General features: G+C 39.2%; 1 protein-coding gene across 2 annotated transcripts in view; it reads right to left on the minus strand.

Moving 5' to 3' along the window:
• The window catches only part of SEL1L2 (SEL1L2 adaptor subunit of SYVN1 ubiquitin ligase), a 77,031-nt gene extending 58,480 nt beyond the window's left edge, over window positions 1-18,551 (minus strand). For both annotated transcript variants that reach the window (XM_069548425.1, XM_069548423.1), the window contains exon 1: window positions 18,392-18,551. The gene's annotated coding sequence lies outside the window, so the exon portion shown is untranslated. The remainder of the gene's footprint in view (window positions 1-18,391) is intronic.
• Window positions 18,552-20,123: the final 1,572 nt, after the last annotated feature.

Here is a 20,123-nt window from a genome sequence, read left to right on the forward strand (position 1 = left end):
CTCTTCCTCTCTTTTGTGAAAGGGTCTTGGAGGATGGAGGAGAGAGATGGATGTTTCTGATGATAGGAGGGAGAGAGATGTCCCCAGTCTGAAAAAGGGGTGCAACGCCCTGCAAGCAGAAGACAGGAAGCAAGGCCTCCTAGGGAGGCGGTGGCTGGGTGTGCCCTGCTCTCTGGGCCTTAGCCCAGTGCTCAGCTCTCTTGTCTGAACCAGAAGATATCATGGGCAGTGTGTGCTCAGGATTGGAGGAGAGATGCTCCCTCATCCTCCCCAGAGTCTTTCTAAGACCTTTCTAGCCTGACTGAGAACTGCTGGGGATGAGCGTCAGGAATAAGTGGGCAGGGTAGAAGGCACAAAGGAGGGGATCAGTAATAATTTGCCTTGTGGGATGATACCTCAGAGTAAAATTTTATAGTATTTAAGGAAACTAAGAAACATAATTTTACCTGCTACAATAATAATACTTCTAAAACATTTATATAACAATTCACAATTTTCAAAGCATATCACCAGTTTACAGATGGGGAAAGCTGTTTAGAAGGAAAGTCTGCCTTAGAGCCCCCACCCCAATTCATACACACACACACACACATACACACCCTTCCATAGCATCACAGTGCCTCTTGAAGTCCATTATGACACTCACTGAAACCTCTGATTAGGTGAACCACATGTGAAGCCATTTTAAAGGAGAGGCATTCTGGGATTTGATGCCTCATTAACAAGACCACAAAAAAATTTTTAAGTGGTTCTTATTTTTCTTCCTCCTGACATGCTATCAGAACTTCCCACTTTCTTTTGTAAATTAAAAAAATTACAATTTACAATCCAGGTTACAATTATTTTGAATGCTTAAAGTTATCCAATCAATTTAGTAACGCCAGACGCATTTAGTGTCTAATTTCTGCTTTGAGTTATAGGTTATCTATACTTAACGATTAAAGAGGAAAAATAATGGGAAAACATATTAATCTGTGCTTGGAATGGCAATCAGTCCTATTAAGATGCTTTCAAAGAGGGAGAATAAATGTTGAAAGGTTGTCTCTACATCCATATACATATGAGAAATGATTTACCACTATAGATTTCTACCCATGGTTTTTACCTTTACATGTAATTTTATTTGGGCCTTTCCAAATGTACTCAAATACAAGTTTTATGTACTATAAGAGGGCTTCATTACCAGTAAAATTAACTTGACAACACTTTTTCTTTGTATAGGTTAATGATTTCCAAATTTGGGTAAAGTACAGTCAGGAAATGATTTGAGGATTTGAGGAGACAACCCTGAAGTTGTTGTAAAGGACCTTCATGACTCTGGGGTCCTCTGAACAGCCGGCCAGTGGATGCCTGTTGCTTTGTCCTGATAGGAGCTCTCCAGTGACTGGGAAGGGCTGGGGATGAGCCTCAGGGATAAAGGGTGAGTAGGTGTGCCAGAGGAGTATCTAAGGCAGCAGCAACTGTGGAACTTGCTCCAACTAGATGAATTTGGACTTCAGTGTTTGTCAGAGACATAGTTTGTAGACAGTTCTAGACATTTTATTACTTTTTCAGTCTTATTATCAATATTATCAATCTAATTTGGGGACTGTCATGGGCTGAATTGTAACTGCCAAAATTTGTATGTTGAAGTCTCATCCCCCAGTACCTCAGAATATAACCTTATTTGGAGGTAAGGTCTTTAAAGAAGTGATTGAAGGAGGCTCTTTGAGTGGAGCCCTAATCCAATATGACTGGAAGTTTGTTTAAGCAGAAAAAACACCAGCAGTACACTGGCATGGAAAGGAGACACTATAAGGACACAGTGAGAAGGTGACCAGTTATAAGCTAAGGAAAGAAGCCTGAGAATGAACCCTTTAACACCTTGATTGTGGACTTCAAGCCTCCAGGACTGTGAGAAAATCCATTTCTGCCGCTTAAGCCAATTTGCCTATGGTATTTTGTTATGGTATCCCTGGCAACTAATACTGATGCTAGCTCTGGATCACATGGAAAACAAGCTACCTCTTCTCCCCATAAGAAGGGAGGTACCCAAACTCAGCTCCAATCAGTGGCTACCCTCTAAAAGCAAGAAGGACTGAGATTTCCCATGGGCCTCCAAGGTTTCCAGATGGACTGGACCTCTGACTTTCCTAGACAACTGGATGCCCAAGCAGCCCACCTCTGACAAGGCTGTGTTCTCATTACTGTACTCAAAGTACAGTGTAGTTGGTGGACCTTCCAAGTAACCATCGATCTCTAGACCCAGATCACTTTTCTGAGACAATGGGATGAACAGGAATCTATGCCTCTTCCTTCTGATACTTCAATTGTAAAATTCTCTAATCAAGTCTATTTCTTAACTCCTGTCACTTGTCACTGTGGAATTCATGCAGAATCCTCTCATCCGTAATGCTGCTGCTGCTGCTAAGTTGCTTCAGTCGTGTCCGACTCTGTGAGACCACATAGATGGCAGCACACCAGGCTCCCCCGTCCCTGGGATTCTCCAGACAAGAATACTGGAGTGGGTTGCCATTTCCTTCTCCAATGCATGAAAGTGAAAAGGGAAAGTGAAGACTCTCAGTCGTGTCCGACTCTTCATGACCCCATGGACTGCAGCCTACTAGGCTCCTCCGTCCATGGGCTTTTCCAGGCAAGAGTACTGGAGTGGGTTGCCATCACCTTCTCCGCTCATTCATAATGACTAGAAGCAAATCTTTAGAAGAAAAATGGCCCACTTGCTTGTTTCAAATATAAGAAGAAAGAGTAAAGTTGGAGACAACTTGTTCTCTGCCATTCATACATTACTTGTTCATTTAACTGGTATGAATTGATTCTTACCATGTGTTAGACACAATGCTAAACATTGTAGATTAGCCTGGCAGAGACAAACATGTTTACCAAAAATTACAAGGCCATCTGGTAGGCTCTACATAAGAAGGCACTGTGGGAATACAGGGGCCTTCTTTGTTTGTGAGCCACAGAAACCCAATCTGATTGACTTAAGCTGAAGGAATGTATTAGGAGGTTCACAGATTCAATGGGGTTGATCAGGAATCAAAGCATCCTTGTAAACAGTGGCAAACGCGACCACTGGGATGGACGAGGATCGAATCCTTTTAAGACCTTCCTCTCTCTGTTCCAGCTCCCTGATGAGTCTAATGAGTCTAGTAGGGAAGACAAGGCATCTCATTACATTCTTATAAGAATGTATCCATTGGGGGAAACCTAATTCCAGAAAAGGAAATTGGGATGGTGAGAAGGGTAAAATGGATGATGGGAAGCCCACAAACAGCAAATGCCCACCCGCTTCAGGTCCCTTACTCTAGCCTAGTGAAAGAAAGAAGTCTTCACAGATGAAATGGCACTTTAGACAGTTCTCCAAAGGTAAGTAGGAATTTGCCAGACCAAGAAGATGAAACTGGTACTCCATTTGGAGGAAACAGTTGGTGCAGAATAACTGGGGTGGGCAGTATGTTTTAAACGAAGATAGAGAGCTTGCAAGTCATAGCTGGCCAGGCAGTCAAAGCTGGCAGCCAATGATACTGAGGAGAGTGGACAGAGATGTGAAGAACGAAAGGGAGGAGGCGACTCAGGGCACTGTGACGGTGAAGGCAGGATTGCTAGGAGAAAGACAGAGGGATAAGAAGCGGCAGGAAGCTGGCCCTGATCAGAGATCGCTGCTTTTGAGTCTGAAATTATATTGGTGCAATGGCTCTACGTGTGGCTGGTAAATGGCTGAGGAGAAATAGGGATGAAGTTGACCAGAATCCAGGAGGTCTAGCAAGTAAGGCAAAGTCTTACAACAGGGATGTTCAATCCTGCAGGGTGCTGGAGGCCTCTAGCCACTGACTGATGGATGAAGAAGTAAAAGAGCCCAGCTCCCTTGCTTGTGGGAGGGGGCCAATCCGCCAGTGCAATTTGCTCTTCAAAATCCTAAATTTTGAAACTCTATCTTTGCTCAGTTCCTTCCCTTGCCTTAATCTGCATTACTCATTTTCTTAAATGTTTCATCAGAAAATTTAATACTTTAACATTTAAATTCAAGTATATAAATATTATCTAAATGATCTAGAAAAATAAAAGGGAAAATATATTAAATTCCTTAGTTTGAATCTCAAATTTTATTACTTCTTGAATCACATACAGGACCACTGAGAGTTAAAAGAATGTCTTGACATTGAGAGTTAAAGGAGATGAATATCTTTTAATCTAACTAAAAATTAGGTGCTTTCACCATTAAAATGATACAGAAAAACAGGAAAATCTTTGCTCTGCAGAAAAGCTTGCCTCCACAGACACTGCATCTATCTAATTTTAACTGTATTTAATATAAACCAACTTCAGTTTCTGATTTTCCGAATAATGCATCAGAAGAGCTCTTCACATTTGCCCTTAATGTCTGCTAGAAAGATACAATCTCAGATAAGGTGGGAGAGTAATGATCCATTTCTAAAAATAATATTCCACCCAAGAAAGAATGACTCAGCAGAGTTTAGTCAGATAAAGATGCCATCAACTCAAATCCACTTGAATACAGCACAGATATTTACAACAGTCAAATTTATTCATTCTGTCCCCAGATCATTGTCCTCAGACATAAATGCCTCCATTGGTATTTCTTGGAAATGGCAGACAAATTATAAGTAAAAAAAAATTTTTTTTTCCTCTTCAAATATCTACTAAGCAAAGCTTAAAATGAGAGAGACCCTGACTTAGAAAGATATAATTCATGATCTAAAATCCTTAATTTATCAGAAAGACATGCATTATAAAAGAAGTGAAGAATCAAATAATGTATAGTTATAGTTATAATTGGTGCTAATATTCATAAACCACTTGGGTCCTAGGCAATTTTCTCATTGGCTGTCATTTTACAGATGAGTTGGTTTATGCACAGAGCCTATAATACTTCTCAGAGCTACATAATACGCAGAATCATGTGTTAAACACAAAGTTATTATCAAATGATGAAAAATTTGAAAAAAAGGTCCAAAATACATTTTAAAAATAAATTTACTGTAATTGTTTAAAGTATTTTATAGTTGTTTCTTTATAGTAATACTTCATTTACCTGACTCTTGAGAAATATGTTTCATATAAATCATTTTCCCCATTAGATGAATCATATCTCTTTTTGACTATTTTCTGATGTAAATCCGTCTAAAAAGGGTACAATATATTCTTCCACCTTCCCCAGCAGAAGATAATGAGCGTGATTTAACCAGGTCTTGATGATTCAGAGCATCATTATACACACATGATAATTCCCAGTCTGGTTGGTTTGGACATGATTATGTAAGAAGACAATGCTTATGGGAGGCCTTGGATAATGGAAAGACCTTCAGCGGTGAGGAGGAACAGAAGGGGCAAGAAAAGAAAGTGGCATGCTGTATTCATGTCCTCTGGGGTGGACAAGAGTGCCTGCTGGAAGTGGCTGGTTTGACACTTCGGTGTACATGGTAATTTGTAGCACCTTAGGTCACTGATTCCCGAAGGGTATGTAGGATAATTTTTTATTGGAGTGTAGGTGCTTTACAATGTTGTGTTAGTTTCTGCTGTACAACAAAGTGAATCACCTATCAGTTCAGTTCAGTTCAGTTCAGTCGCTCAGTCGTGTCCGACTCTTTGCGACCCCATGCACCGCAGCATGCCAGGCCTCCCTGTCCATCACCAACTCCCGGAGTTCACTCAGACTCACGTCCATTGAGTCAGTGATGCCATCCAGCCATCTCATCCTCTGTCGTCCCCTTCTCCCGCCTTCAATCTTTCCCAGCATCAGGGTCTTTTCAAATGAGTCAGCTCTTCGCATCAGGTGGCCAAAGTATTGAAGTTTCAGCTTCAGCATCAGTCCTTCCAATGAACACCCAGGACTGACCTCCTTTAGAATGGACTGGTTGGATCTCCTTGCAAGGGACTCTCAAGAGTCTTGTCCAACACCACAGTTCAGAAGCACAGATGTATACATATATCCTCTCCCTTTGAATGTCCCCCACCCTCACCACCATCTCACCCCTCTAGGTCATCACAGAGCGCAGAGCTGAGCTGCCTGTGCTGTGCAGCGGCTTCCCACCAGCTATCCATTTTGCACGTGGCAGTGTGTATATGTCAATCCTGCTCTCCCATTTTCTTCTCACCGCATAAAATAATTTTAAGTGGTACACACACAAACTTTAAAACTTTGATAGTTAGAATACTTTATACTCACCTGTAGATTCTTTTTATGTCAAGTGATGTTAATTTCTATTTTTTTTAAATAACCTGAACTATTTCAAACATACAAAAAAAGTACAGAAAATGAAACATACCTCACTATCACCCTCCCAGCCTCACACACAGTTTAACGGATGGTAATATTTTGCCTCACTTGTTTTATGTATCAATTGTAAGGAAACAATGTACAGATACACGCAAGCCTCCTCCCAACAACCCTGGCCCTTGTTCCCTCTTCAGAGGTGGCTATTTTCCTGAAGTTGCTGGGTAGCTCTTCATTTATTTATTTGGTTGCGCTGGGTCTTCCGTTGCTGTGCACAGTCTTTCTCTAGCTGTGGAAAGGCTACTTTTTAGTTGTGGTGTGTGGGCTTTACGTTGCTGTGGCTTCCCTTGTTGTGGAGCGCAGGCTCTCGGACGTGCAGACTTCAACAGTTGGGGCATACAGGCTTGGTAGTTGTGGCCTGATGGGCCCTAGCGTACGCCGGCTTCAGTCGTTGCAGCAGGGGGGCTCTCACGGGCTCTAGAGCTTGGGTTCAGTAGCTGTGGCACACAGGCTTAGTCGCTCCGTGGCGTGTGGAATCTTCCTGGACCAGGGGTCAAACCTGTGTCCCCTGCATTGTCAGGCTGATTCTTCCCGTACCACTAGGAAGGTCCACTGTGTAGCTCTTTTACTACATATGTGTACCCAATGTTATTTCTATATATAAGTAGCATCATACTATGTATACTTTTGCAACTAAGTTTTTCGCAGTTTGAGATTTATTCATCTTGATTCAAGCAAGCTTCATTCATTCATTTTAACAGTGCCAGCTGTCTGGTCAAAATTCTTTGTATGAATGAAAGTGAAAATGAAAGTGAGAGTCGCTCGTGTCCGACTTTTTGTAACTGCATAGACTATATAGTCCATGGAATTCTCCAGGCCAGAATACTGGAGTGGGTAGCCTATCCCTTCTCCAGGGGATCTTCCAGACCCAGGAATCGCACTGCGGTCTCCTCCATTGCAGAAGGATTCTTTACCAACTGAGCTATCAGGGAAGCCCAGTTTATCTATTCATTCCTTCATTATGTCTCCTAGGCCTTCCATGAACATTCAGTTTTTCCACTTGTATGCTACCAAAAACAATTCTGCAATGAAAATCCTCGTGCACATTTTCTTCTACGGATGTGTGAGAACTTATCTAAAAGTACATGTGCAGAGTGGGATATATGCATCTTAAACTTTACTAAATATTACCATATTGCTGTTCAAAGAGGTTGTACCAAACTTCACTCTCACTCTCTGATATATGAGAGTTATTGTTTCTTCACATTCTGGATCACTCATGGGGTTATCTTTTAGTTTTGCTAATCATTGTGAAATAATTATTCTTTGCTATTGAATTTGTTTCTTCAATTATAAGCGAAGTTAAGTATATTTATTGACCTTTGGTTGTTTTCCCTTTTCGGGTAAATGGCAAGAAATAAATGTTGGTGAGGGTGTGAAGAGAAAGGAACCCTTGTATACGGTTGGGAATGTAAATTGATGCAGACACTATGAGAAAAGGTATGGAAGTTCCTAAAAAAATTAAGAATAGGACTACCATGTGATCCAGCAATTCCACTTCTGGGTATGTATCCAAAGAATATGAAAACACTAACTTGAAAAGATATATGCCCCCGTGTTTTCATCACTTCTGTATTCACAATAGCCAAGATGTGTAGACAACCTAAGTGGCCATCAATAGACGAACAGATAAAGAAGATGAAATTGCACCTCTGTCATTACATACCAAAATCCTCTGTATATATAAGACTGACTCTAGACTCTCTTCTGTTTTTCAATCTATGTGCCAAAACATCATTTTATAGGAAGAATTTAGTGGGACAAGTTCCCCTTATCATTCTACTTCAAAAGTATCTTGGCTATTTTTAGACTTGCTTTCACATACACTTTAAAATTTATTTTTTTTTAATTGGAGGATAATTGCTTTACAGTGTTAAGTTGGTTTCTGTCATACAACAACACAAGTCAATCATAACCATATGTATATGGTTATATATATGTATATCCCCTTCCGCATGAGCCTCCCTCCCAATCTCTCCCCCCTCCCACCCCTCTAGCTCATCACAGAGCACCAGGCTGGGCTCCCTGTGTTATACAGCAGCTTCCCAGTAGTTACCTATTTTTCACGGTAGTGTATATATGTCAATGCTACTCTCTCGGTTCATCCAACCCTCTCTTTCCTCTGCTACTTCCACAAGTCCACTCTACATCTGCATCTCCATTCCTTCCCTGCAAATAGGTTCATAAGTACCATTTCTCTAGCTTCCATATATATGAGTTGGTATATAATATTTGTTTTTCTCCTTGTGACTTACCTCATTCTGAATAACAGGCTCCAGGTTCATCTACCTCACTACACCTGACTCAAATTCATTCCTTTTTATGGCTGAGTAATATTCACTTCCTTGGTGGCTCAGTGGTGAAGAATCTACCTGCCAATTCAGGAGATATGAGTTTAATCCCTGGGTCAGGAGGATCTCCTGGAAAAGGAAATGGCAACGCACTCCAGTATTCTTGCTTGGGAAATTCCATGGATAGAGGAGCCTGGAGGAGTCCAAGTAGTCACAAAAGAGTTGGATACAACTTAGTATCTAAACAACAACAATATTCCATTGTATATATGTACCACAACTTCTTTATCCATTTATCTGTCGATGGACTTCTAGAATGCTTCTACGTCCTAGCTATTATAAATAGTGGTGCAGTGAACACTGGGGTACATGTGTCTTTTTGAATTGTGATTTTCTCAGGGGATATGCCCAGTAGTGGGATTGCTGGGTCATATGGTAGTTTTATTCCTAGTTTTTAAAAGAATCTCCATACTGTTTTCCATAGTGGCTGTATCAATTTACATTCTTACCAACAGTGCAAGAGGGTTCCCTTTCTCCACATACTCCTGCAAACAGCATTTATTGTTCGTAGGTTTCTTGATGATGGCCATTCTGGTTGATATGACCTGATACCTCACTGCAGTTTTAATTCACATTCCTCTAATAATGAGTGAAGTCGAGCATCTTTTCATGTGTTCATTGGCCATCTGTATGTCTTCTTTGGAGAAATGTCTGTTTAGGTCTTCTGCTCAGTTTTCACAAATGCTTTTAAAATTAGTTTGTCAAATATCGTGAAAATCCTCTTGATCAATTTTTAAGCTAATTTGACAAGATATACTATCTTACAATTTTGAATTTTCCCATTCACAATAATAATAACTATTCTTTTATATATTATTCAAAAAGGTTTTACGCTTTTCCTTTTCTCGAACATCTTGTATATCTTTTATTAGATTTATTCTTAAGTATCTTTTACTTTTTATTGCTATTTTAAATAATACTTTAGTCATTTCATTATATTTTGCTTTTCATACATGATATACAGAAATGCTATTGAGTTTTATATATTAATTTTAAAATCAAGCAACATTTCCAAACTCTATTAATTCTTATAGTTTAACAGATTTTCCTTAATTTTTCAAGATCAACGTCATATCATTCTGGTGAATTGTTCTTATGAACACTATGTGGTGATGCCTTCTCTCTATTAAATGTCTTTACCTTGAAGTCTATTCTGTATACAATTAATAATAGCTTTCTTTCACTTAGTGTTGCTTGAGATATCATTTCAGTCCTTTTACTTTAAGTCTTTTTGTGTCATTCTTAAAGTATATGTCTTCAAAATGGTATACAACTGAGTACAATATTTTTATTTTAATCTAAAGTTCTCTTGTTTTCACTTCATATTTTCTTTCTGAGCTGCATTCAGGGAAATTTCTTCTGATCTTTTCTTATTTCATTAATGTTCTCTTCAACAGTATCTAATTTTTCTGTTTACCCATCTGCTCACTTAATTTAAATGAATATGCTTTTGTTTTTCCTTAGTTTTATTTGGTTCTTTGGCACAGATGCTCATTCATTTTTCATGATGCCTTCTCTTTTTTCTTATGGTTTCTTAATCATTTAAAAATACATTTATTTCATAGATTTATTTTCCTAAACTTGGGGGGGTCTATGCCTTATATGTTGTGTGTGTGGGTGGATGCATGTACTTGCAAACTGACTCTCGCTGAGTAGAGTTTTTTTAACTTGGTTCATTAAAATTTTTTTTCATGAAAGCTTATCTCCAATAAGGTTTTTAATGTAGAAACTGTGGAAATGTTTCTCCAAAAAGTGATTTTGTGTTGCTTCTGTCAGGTTTCCAGATTTATCAACTTATTGGTGGAAGGAAATTCATATATGTGAACATATTGGCTTGAAAAGCATTCACAAAAGTACTGGGTGGCATAAATTCAAATCCAAATCTATATAAGGTGCAGGAATGTGGTGTAAGTTTTCTCCAGGGAGATGCTTTTCCCTGTGAGAGCCCAAGAGGAGGAACAGCTTCCTTGATATTTGCCTATAATGGTGGGTGGTTTGTTGGTATTTCCTAATCTCTTCTTTCACTGTATACACACCTTTGTGAGACTCTTCGCTTTACTCATAGCTCTTCATTCCAATTCTCTTGTCAAATTCCTTATGTCTATTTTATTTACCCAGCCTGGGATTAAAATTCAAGGCTCATGCATTACCAGCTCTGATCACATCTTGCCAAAACATCAATTTACAGGCTTATTTTTCATTATTTCTAGCACCTGGGGATTTCAGTTTCTTGTGAGCCCAGCTCTGCATTTAAAAAGAGTTTTGGGATACTTTAAGTGTAAATTTTAGCTATTTGTAGCAGTAGGATTTTTATATTGAATTAGATCACCATTTTGCAGAATAGGAGAGCTTCAGTGATTTAAAACTTGATTTAAAAAAATCAATTTATTTGCAAAATGTGTTGATTCAAAGAAAACTTTCAGTAAGTAATAGGAAAGCTATTAAAGGGTACACAGATTGGGTTCCCTAATAACCAGACTTTTGGGGGGTTAGTTATTAAGAGGTAACCTTGGGTATCTGGGGGAGAAATTGGATTGGGCAGAGAGAGAGAAGCTATGATGCAGGCCTGTAACAAAGAATAAGCCTGACTCCACAGTGCATCTATTCCTTTAACTCTCAGCCTTGTGCTCTGTTGCCTGTACTTTTTCAAGCTGGCTCTTCACCTTTCCTAAAAGAATGTTGCCTGTAGCCTGAAACATACTTGAACGCCTATTCTCAAGTTTCTGGTCTTTAAAGGCATAGCACGTTTCCATTCATATAGAGTTAAAAAGTTGCAGAATGGAAAATAACAATTGTCTTGCTGGAGGATAATAGGTTTATAGGAACATTGTCAAAAGATCTGCTTGGACAGCTGCAAGAATAAAGGATTCCTCCACCAAAAAGTTTTCAGCAAGTCATACTTTTCCTGTTTTAATGCAAAAGAAGCCTGAGTTCTAACTCAGGTAAGATGGTTCTTTGGAACATTAATCCACCATCTTTTTGGTCACTGATTTTCTGAATAAAATCACTATTCCTCACCCTAGCAATGCATCTCTTGATTTACTGACCTGTCACATGGTGAACAGGACAAGTTTGCACGTGGTAAAAAGCCCAGTAAAACCCTTTCTTGACCACACAGGGTGCTCTGGAGTTAACATGTCTCTTCTAGCTTGTCCCAAGTAGGCTGACATGGTCAAGGCTTTATGCGCCTAAATTGATTAGTCATTAGAAGTGGGCTTTTCCTGGAAGGAGGCATAACCTTGGGTTATGCAGTTGTCTGCACAATGGCACCCCACTCCAGTGTTCTTGCCTGGAGAATCCCAGGGACGTGGGAGCTTGGTGGGCTGCCGTCTATGGAGTCGCACACGACTGGAGCGACTTAGCAGCAGCAGCAGCAGCAGCAGCAGCAGCAGCAGCAGCAGCAGCACCTAAGATAGTCCCTGAAGGAACTGCTGCTGAAGGCTGTCTGTGAACCTTATTGCCTCAGTAACTGGGCAACAAGTTCCCCATTGAAGAGAGAATCTGCATGGCACTTCCCAGTGTCCTCCACATACATTCCAAAGTCAGTCAAGTTTATCAAATGATAAACTTAGCCTAGCTGGTCACAGACTCCAGAAGTGAGGAAAAAAAAAATGTGGAGACTAGCTTAAAGTAAGATTCCAAGACACTGCCCCCTGCCAACCAAGCACGAAGGAATGATATGGTCTGATCACCAAAATTAATGAGGGTTTAATTCCAAGAACTGCCAGGAAGGATCTGGTCAGGAAGGACAAAGAAGCTGGTGTTCCAGTTTCCTGCAGGAATAGGCTCCACTGTTCCCACTGCATGATTAATTATTGATTTGTCTGGCTAACAATTTAACAAAGATAATTACTCTATTAGACTCAATTCTGACTCAGAAGGAAGTATTAATTGTTGAAATTATAGTGATAAGATACCCTGAGAGAAAATGAGCATGCCATTAAAAAATTGTAATGGGATGTTAAAGTATTGTGTTCAGCCCTGAAACACTATTCAAATATACTCTAAAAATGTAAGGCTTTATTGTTATTATTCATTTATTTTTTGGTCATGTCACACAGCTTGTGGGATCTTAGTTGCATGACCAGAGATCCAACCTAGACCCACTGCAGTGGAAGCGCCAAGTCCTAACCACTGGACCACCAGGGAATTCCTAAGGTTTTATTATTTTTATGCAGCACCTATATTATAGAGCTTGCTGAACCTGAATTCAGAAGATCTGTGTTTACATCTTAGCTCTGTACGGGAAGAATTCAACTCAATTTAATTCAGCAAATACTTATTCATATTAAGTATGACAGACACAATGTTAGGCATAGATCTTGCCTTGAAGTAAAGGGAATACAAATGCTATTGGTTCTAGTTTCAACCTCTAGGAAAAGGAAAAACTGCTAGTGGACTGAAAATTGGTAAATAGTTCCTCTACTTTCAAGATGTGGAAAAACACATTCATATTCTAGAAACAGCTTGATGTCAACCTCCTTAAGTTCTAATTTTTTGAACAAATTTTTATACGCAGTTTATGACCTTGAGTTAAGGAGATACGATCATGAAGAATTAGGAAGTGGTTTGGAGAATATTAGGTTAAATCTCATTTTTCTTTTCTGAAGTCTGAGGAGTAGCATTTATATAAAACACCTATAGCCTATGTTTTATGATATCTTATGCACAAAAAGGTGAAAAGGAAACTGCATGAGAATGAAAATTAACAATGTTTTCAGCCAGTTCTATAACCATGTATGCCCTCCCAAGTGGAACAGTGGTAAAGAATCTGCCTGCCGGTACAGGAGACACTCGTTCAATCCTTGGTTTGGGAAGATTCCTTAGAGGAGGAAATGGCAGCCCATTCCAGGATTCCTGGTGGGGAAATCCCAAGGACAGAGGATCCTGGTGGGCTACAGTCCATGGGTCGCAAAGAGTCAGACACGACTGAGCGACTGAGCACAATAACCGTGTGTAACCCATGCTCCAGGCTCATTTTACAGCTTGTACACCTTCTGTCTAAGGAAGGGTTACTTCTCCATGGCTTTCTCTACTTTATTAACTGCTAATTCTACAGTTTCCTGACACCAGGCTTCTGTGTGGGGTTGGAGAAGGGGGACAGGAGAGGGTGTTTGCCTGTTTTCTGTCTACCAATGCTTATTAAGGCGTCTTCCCAAACAAGGGCAGTGCACTCTGTATAAGGCATTCTCATAATTAAAATTTTATGTTTTCAACCTCATCACATGTAGATTTTCATCTGTCACCAGTGGGTAAATATAATACTGGAGATTTATGGTGGATTATTGTGGGCTCTAGGCTCTAAACTTGGTCTTGCCTTGTTACCTTCTACAAGGATTTGGATAAAAGATTGATAGGCATGCTCATCAGAAACTTGAATGACAGAAAACTAGGAGAGTTTGATTGATATAATAAATAGGTTGAAATAATCCCAAATGAACACAATGAAACTAATACATATAACTGTAAAATCTTTCACTTAGATTCAAAACTTTAGATGAACACAAAAGGATGAGGAGAGACTTGGTTGTGATGGGCGGTTTTGTGTTTCTTCTTGGTGAGGATATAGTCCCCGGTTATTAAATTCAACATGAATCTAGTTGTTGCTGTGACAGTATTTAACAGCCACATTTAAATAAGAGAAGTTATCCTAGATGATCTGGGTTGATCTGATTCAAACAGTTGAAAGGCCTTAGGAATGGAATTGAGGTTTCTCTGAAGAAGAAAAAATTCCAGCTGTGAACAGCAGCTTCAGGTCCTGCCCAAGAATTCCTTTCTGCCCTTGTTGATAAACTGCCCCATGGATTTTGGACTTGCCCTCCCAGCTCCCATAATAATCATGTAAGCCAGTACCTTACAACAAATCTTCATATATATATCACCTACTGGTTCTTTTTTTTTTTTCTGGTTGAACCCTGATTGATACACTGGCATAGTACTTTTAGGTGAGAAAAGATTTCAGCTTGCTCTAACTTTGTCACAGATCATCACTGGAAGTGGGTGCCAGAAACAGCTCACAGAATCTTAGAAACAATGAGCACACGCCACAGGATTGTGAGGATGGGGGCAACAGCTCCGTGACTGGAGTCCACATCCATAGCAGGATTATTCTGTCCAGCTCCAGCTGCCTAAGATCACCATGCGGAAGGGATTTTGGTTTAATGTAAGTTAAGAACTTTATAAGAAAGAGATATCTTCAGTAACGTCACAGGCTGCCCTGTATGACGCAGTGAGCTTAGTCGCATGTATTTAAGTAGGAGCTGCTATTATCTGCCTGTAATATCTGATGAAAGATACTGGCCGAGATGACCACTAATGTGTCCTAATTCTAAGATTCTATAATATTACTTTTAATAACTATGCTTCTAATGCATGCCACTAAAAGTCCTCCTCCTTTCAGTTATGCTATTTAATTCCCTTTGTTTAAAAAGTCTGGTTGTCTTCTGATTCTCTTTCTAGAGCCATTCCATCCTGCTCTATGCCCACATGGGTTCTTCAAAGGACTCCTTTGCCCTCAGGCTTCTGCTTAGATTTGGCTGAGAGGCATCACCTAGAAGCCTGAAGGATAGGAAGAGAGTTAAGTATTCCCTGGTTTCCCAGGTCTTGGTTGTTATGGGCTGGCTTTGTCCTTGACCTAAGGTCATACTCCTGTTAGAGAGCCCTCTCTATACACCTCTTGCTTTCTTTCTCAGCATCACTGTAGCCACTGCTGCCCTAAGACCCTTCAGATCTAGGGGTGGTAATGAGATTGCTGTTACTATACTGGGGCAGGGGATTACTTTGTGGATTCTCTACACTCTGTGTGCCCTTTCAGAAACAGGCCCTTGATTAAACTTTACTTATTTTCTTGGACTCTGAAATCACTTCAGATGGTGACTGCAGCCATGAAATTAAAAGACGTTTGCTCCTTGGAAGAAAAGCCATGACAAACCAAGACAGCCTATTAAAAAGCAGAGACATTACTTTGCCAACAAAGGTCTGTATAGTCAAAGCTATGATTTTCCCAGTAGCCATGTATAGATGTAAATTTAGACCATAAAGAAAGCTGAGTGCTGAAGAATTGATGCTTTTGAACTGTAGTGTTGGAGAAGACTCTTGAGAGTCCCTTGGACTGCAAGGAGATCAAACCAGTCCATCCTAAAGGATCAGTACTGACTATTCATTGGAAGGGCTGATGTTGAACCTGAAGCTCCAAGACTTTGGCCACCTGATGTGAAGAAGCAACTTATTGGAAAAAACCCTGATACTGAGAAAGATTGAAGGCAGGAGACGGGGATGATAGAGGATGAGATGGTTGGATGGCATCACCGACTCAATAGACATGAGTTTGAGTAAACTCCGGGAGTTGGTGATGGACAGGGAGGTGTGGCTTGCTGCAGTCCATGGAGTCGCAAAGAGTTGGACATGACTGAGCGACTGAACTGAACTTATATGACCCAATTTAAATGTGTCATTTATATCCTGTAAAAATCCTACCTGATACTTCAAGTCACATGCATGTCAACATTTTTATGTCCTATATAGAGCCAACTCTTCAACTGAGCAGTGAACCATCTTTTGAAATAAATATGGGAAAATACTCTTAAAATATTAAGATTTTAAAAATTTAAAATCTTTGTCAAGGCAAGACTCATAAAGATCAAGCAGAGAATAGAGTCAGTAAGAGTCTTTCTAGCTCTAAAACTAACCCCTCTCTCTCTTCTGGAATCCCTTGGTTCTCAGTTTCTAATTATTGCTCTTATTAGTAGTGATCACTTTCCAATACTTATAATCCTTATGCCAGAAAGAAACACTTTCTAATTTATGTAAATCTTTATGAATGGATGTTATGACTGTTGCAAGACAGGGCTTCTCAAATATTCTTGAAACGTTTATAAAGGCAGCGATGAATGCATGTACACTCCCTAGAGATGTGGAGGAGAGGAAAACATTCTTTTAAAGTCTTAGGTTTGATAATTCAAAATGTGAATTTTGAAATATACTGTATACGTTATACCATTAGTTCTAAACTGAAAATGTTTTCAATGATTATATTTACAATTATTTATCCCCCTTAAAATAATCAAGTAAATTTTGTGCTCAGGAAATTGAGCATCTTTGCCATTTAGTTCAATATTTGCCCTCAGCCATTTTGAGAAGCATGGGATTAAAAGCACTTGTCCCACGCTTACTTGCAAAATACTGTCGACTTACTTTGTGAGATGCATATGGTCCCCTAAGAGCTAGAGGATTTGGGCACCAAACTAAGTTCAAATCCTAGTTTCCCTATTAAGTAATGGTTTTATACTGTTAAGAAAATTACTTTATTTCTGTGTTGCAAGTTTCACACCTTATAAAGTGGAAATCATATAACCTATCAAGTTGACTAAACATTAAAACAATATGGGAGATGCTCAGTTAGAGTTAGCTTATTATTTATTATTATTAGGCATAATACAACCAGTTCCATATAAGGGAAAAGGATCTCATTTGAAGGGTGGCCTTAGTTACTCTTTTAAAAAGCAGAAGCTGTCTTTATCAATCTCTACCTATCTTATTTGCCAAATTAATCAATGATTTTCATGTCTTCTATCCAATTTACGGACTGACTTCCGCAGCATATTGAATGCTTTGCGGCTAGTGGGATGCTCTTTTGTATAGGTGTTACTTCTGTTTCCACCCTTTGCATATTTACCAAAGATCAAGAGTGCTTGTTGCCAAATCTATTTGCATCAATTGTACTTGTTGTTATTATAATTACAGAATTTAACCAAACAATATGCAAACTTACTAAAATAAGTGCAAAAAGAAAATGTTTCTATGTAAAGTGATCAAAATATTATGGAAAAATGTGATAAGGAGAGCCACTAAAAGTTATCAAATTTAATTGTAGGTAAACCATTTATATATGACTGGGGGGAAAGTCAGTAAATATCTGGAAGGATTTTGCTCATAGTTGTTCCATAAATGTTTTTAGCACTTTGTTTCATTAAAAATCTGAGATGGGAAATCATGGATAATACAGTTTGAGTGTGCTTTACACTGGAAATACCAATCTAAATAAAAGGCAGGCCATGTTTCTACGTCAAGAAATGGTCCAATTTATGTTTCAGTGTTTATAACTTAGATTTAAAATAACTTTAAGATATGTACATATCATTTTTATAATGCCATTAAAAACTGGTATTCCTAATTTTTCTCTGCCAAAGAAGATTCCTTCTCTTACATAAGATGTTAAATGATAGACATTCATACGTATTTGTTAGAAGAGAGACAGCTTTCATGTACCACACTGGAATGTTGAAAATGTCTTAAGTTTTGCAACTGAGCACCAGTTAGCTCCTGCACACAGAACCTGTGGAGACATTATTTATATTTTTCTAAACTCTTCTTGCACCAGAGAAATCTATCAACTAATCAGGTACGGCTTTACTAGAGAGAGTTTTAGATTGCTAGAACAGAAAGAAAGTGTACTGTATTAACTTCAGTTTTCTTTAGAGAATGAGAGTTTCCACTAGCAAAATATTTGATAAATGTTTTATTTACCTAATTATGGATTTTTTTATCCATGAGTCCTACCTTGCTTGTTATCATTGGTACAAATTCCAAGTCAAGTCAGGGGATAGAAGCTAACAAAATTTAAGGCTTTCATGGATATAAATCTTTATGACTATATTCCAAGATTTCTTAGAAAGTAGCTATAAAATTTGATTTTAAATTACATGAAGTCATTTTAAATTTATATGTGAGAGGGAATTCTACTTACAATGATCTTTATTTCTTTTCCAGAGATCTTTATTTTGAATTCCTTTTCGTCTTAGTTTATGATGATTTTTCTTATTTTCTAAGAGATTTTCTTTTTTACTGATTACATTAATTGGTTTTCTTTGTTCCAATACATTTGATAAATATCGTTTGACTTTGTTCACTGATGCCTATAAAGAAAAACATTTTTGCTCATTTTTATGTGTTTTAAAATGAAACAAGAGACTCTTTAAAACTAGATTTACTGAGATATAATTCATATACTATAATATAAATGTATAATTGTACATTTGTTTATTTATTAAAACATTTATTTTTACTTTTTGGCCATGCCATTCAGCATTTGAGATCTTAGTTCCCTGATCAGAGATCAAACCTGAGTCCTCTGCATTGGAAGCCCAGAGCCTTTAACCACTGGGCTTCCAGAGAAGTCCCTATAGTTGTACATTTAACATGATTCAACAGTCTTTAGAACAGTAACATAAAATGTGCAATCATTACCATAGTCAATTTTAGAATATTTTTTATCACTTCAAGAAGGAACCATGAATCCTCCAACTGTTACCCTCCCTCTACCCCTAACCCCTCTACTCCCAGCCTCAGAGTGAAAGTGCAATCTCTCAGTCGTGTCCGACTCTTTGCGACTTGATGGACTATAACCTACTAGGCTCCTCCATGGGATTTTCCGGGCAAGAGTACTGGAGTGGGTTGCCATTTTCTTTGAACCCAGATCTCCTGCATTGTAGGCAGACGCTTTACCGTCTGAGCCACCAGGGAAGTGAATTCATGGAACCATGAATCCTCCAACTGTTACCCTCCCTCTGCTCCTATCCCCTCTACTCCCAGCCTCATGAAACCACTAATCTGTGTTCTGTATCTCTACACAGTCCCCTCTTCGGGACTTCACTGTGAATGAAATCATATAGTATGTGAATTTTTGTGACTGACTTCTCTCACTTAGCATAATGTTTTCACACTCAATTCTTGTTGTAGCTATCGTCACTTCATCCCTTTACATGGCCAGATACGATTCTTTATACACTACGTTTTGTTTACCCATTTGTCCACTGATGGACATTTGGGCTAATTTTACCTTTTCACTATTACGAATAATGCTGCTATAAACATTCACGTACAAGTCTCTGTATGGAGACTTGACTTTATTCTTATCGTAAGTTTGCCATATTTGGCAAATAAAAATACAGGATGCCCAGTTAAATCTGAATTTTACATAAGCTGCTGCTTAAGCTGCTGCTAAAGCTGCTGCTAAGTCGCTTCAGTCGTGTCTGACCCTGTGTGACCCCATAGATGGGGGCAGCCCGCCAGGCTCCCCCCACCCTGGGATTCTCCAGGCAAGAATACTAGAGTGGGTTGCCATTTCCTTCTCCAATGCAGGAAAGTGAAAAGTGAAAGTGAAGTCACTCAGTCGTGTCCGACTCTTCGCTACCCCATGGACTGCAGCCCACCAGGCTCCTCCGTCCATGGGGTTTTCCAGGCAAGAGTACTGGAGTGGGGTGCCATCACCTTCTCCAGAATTACATAAGCAATGAATTGTTTTAAAGTGTGAGTGTCCTCCCTGGCTTGGGGAGATCCCCTGGAGAAGCTCCTTCTACAGAGCTGTTTCCCGATTTTCATTCCTTTCTCACCCAGTAGGAGTGGGCAGAACCACAGCCAGCTGGAGCAAGTATCAGGGAGCCCCGGCAGACAGAGAGCCTTCCTCTAAATCTTAAAAA

This window comes from Ovis canadensis, chromosome 13 (genome assembly GCF_042477335.2).
Source record: "Ovis canadensis isolate MfBH-ARS-UI-01 breed Bighorn chromosome 13, ARS-UI_OviCan_v2, whole genome shotgun sequence".
NCBI lineage: Eukaryota > Metazoa > Chordata > Mammalia > Artiodactyla > Bovidae > Ovis > Ovis canadensis.